This window comes from Arachis stenosperma, chromosome 9 (assembly GCF_014773155.1).
Source record: "Arachis stenosperma cultivar V10309 chromosome 9, arast.V10309.gnm1.PFL2, whole genome shotgun sequence".
Classification (NCBI taxonomy): domain Eukaryota; kingdom Viridiplantae; phylum Streptophyta; class Magnoliopsida; order Fabales; family Fabaceae; genus Arachis; species Arachis stenosperma.
This window is the reverse complement of record NC_080385.1, coordinates 161805998-161808721: the sequence shown is the minus strand read 5'-3', so window position 1 is coordinate 161808721 and position 2724 is coordinate 161805998.

Below are 2724 nucleotides of genomic sequence, written 5' to 3'. Positions count from 1 at the left end.
ATGAAAAAAGAATTCTAGTTCTGAATTTTATTAATGTTTCTGAGTTTCAATGATAATAAGGATGATTTTCTTGTTTTTTTTAGTTCTGGGTTCTTGTTTTTCTGAGTTTTGAGTTCTGTTTTCTGAGTTTTGATAATGATGATGATTTTTTGAGTTATGGGTGGGGTGATGCGGATAGTGATGAAATAGTAGTGGGTGGTGGTTTTCTGAGTTCTAGTAGGTGATGCTACGATGATTTTTTGAGTTTTTAGTTTTGCTTCTAGTTGATTTGGGGAAAGAAGGGGAGAAGTATTTTCGTTTAAAGGATGGTTTTAGAACTAAAGTAAACTTTTGAGACAATTTTGTAAGCAAAAAAAAGTCAAAAATAAAAAAAAAATTTCAATCCATACCTTAAAAGATCAAAATCGTACTTAACCTATCAAAATATATAAAACAACTTATGCTTAACTATATTACTATCATTTTATTCATATCAAAGTCAAAAGTAGCAGGTCAAAATATAATAAGATCCTTAATTATCATACATAACATATATACTTGTAGTTTAATCGTCGATCAATCAATTTCTCATGTGCTACGTACTTAATTAACAACTGGATAGACGTTAATTATATATTAATTTGGAGTTGGCTTCATGAACACCGTATACCTTCTCAAAGTCGAATGATTATTTCGTTATTTAGTAGTGATGATGTGCCACGTGGTCACAAGATCAAAGGAATGTTTTCTTGTTACAGTTTCTCGTCTACATCGTAAACCAATTTTATACTGTATATTTTGAAGTATTTATCTTGCACATGTATTTCTATTTACAAGATGGTAATAATGTTTCAAATGTTAAATAATAACTTGATATATGTCTTGATTTTCAAAGACTAGTCGGAGTCAAATCTACCTAAATTGCTCTCCCCAGCCATATACTTTCGCTAATTCCATGCTGTTTCTAACACCGGAAACTCTCTATTTTTCTTGATTGAAAAAAATTGGTCATCTAAAAAGTAAATAAAATTGTATTGACAGTTCCTTTATGGTCATCTAAAAATAGCATAGGAATCTATGACGACGAAAGCAACTACGAAATCATTATTAGGTATTAACCTTCTTTCTTTCGTTCAAAGTTGGAATTATTGATTATGTTGATCAAAGTACATCCACGCATGATAATTATAAGGATATGTATGTAGTTGATATTATTATATGTTTGATAACAAAAAAAAAAAATTAGCCAAAATCAATTTGAAGTTGTCTTATTTAGTATTTATTAATTGTCGTATTAATTAATAAATATTAAGACTAATTCTCCACATATATAAGTGATTTTCCATACAAGTCATATAAGTCATTTATAAACACGTCATTTCACTTTTTTTTTGTGCCTTTTTTTCTTTTTTTTTCTTTCTCCGTGCTTCCTCTTCTTCTTCCTCTTCCTCTTCTTTCTTTGTGTCTCTTTTCCTTCTCTTCCTTCCTCTTTTTTTATTGACATTTCTTCTTCTCTTTTCGTTTTCTCTTTCTCCTTCATCAAAATCACCAGAAAAAACGAAGAAACATTATTTAAGGTACGTTTCTTGCCTTCTCTTTCTCCTTCTTCTTCTTGCTACACGTTCTTCTTCCTCTTCCTATTCTTCTCCTTCATTTACGTACTTTTCTTTTTGTTTTCTTTCTTCGTTATTCTCGGTTTTCATTGTTTTTTGACATCAAGCTCTGAAATCGTTTTTGAAGAAGAAGAAGCAGCAGCAGAAGATGAGGAGGAAAAAGAGAAAGAGTTCTGAATTATGCATAAGGTGTATTCAACGAATTTTGGGTGTATTTTTTAAATTCTTTGGGTGTATTTTTGTAATCCTTTGGGTGTATTTCTATAATTCTTTGGATGTATTGATTTCAAGAAGAAATATACTGTCTCTCCCTATATTGGGTGTATTTCTTAAATCCTTTGGGTGTATTTCTGTAATTCTTTGGGTGTATTTCTGTAATCGTTTGGTTTATTTCTGTAACTGTTTGGGTGTATTTCTGTAATCCTTTGGATGTATTTCTATAATCGTTTGGGTGTATTTTTGTAATCGTTCGGGTGTATTTCTGAAGTTCCATCATCTTCAAAACAATTTCAAAGCTTGATTTCAGAAACCATGAAAATCGAAAAAAAACAGAAGGAGATCGAAGGCAAAGAGAGAACGCTTTTCCATACAAATCATACAAATCATTTATATTCACGCTTCTTCTTTTTCTTATTCTTCTTCTTCTTCTGTAATGCACGTGTTAGGTCCAACTTCTTCTTCTTCTTCTGTAATGTGCGTGTTAGGCTCAACTTGTAAGACTTGTAAACAAAAATGCCTTATATGTGTAGCACTTCTCAAATACTAAATAAAATAAATTTTGGCTGTTTTTTTATCTCTCTAATATACAGTAATGCTAAAAAGATAAAAAAAATAGTCAATTTTAATTTAATAAATATTAAATAAAATAAATTCTGATTGATTTTGATTAAATTTTTTTTAGTACCAAATATTTTTGATAACCAAAATATTTGATAATAAAAATAAATTAACCAAAACAACTAAAATTTATTTTATTTAATATTTAATAATCATTATAATAATTAATAAATATTAAATAAAATAAATTTTAACTATTTTTTTATCTTTTTAATATTACCAATATGGGCATTACTCTTATACAGATTTTATGTGTACAGATCAGAGATACATATTATTTGTTGAAAATCAACTA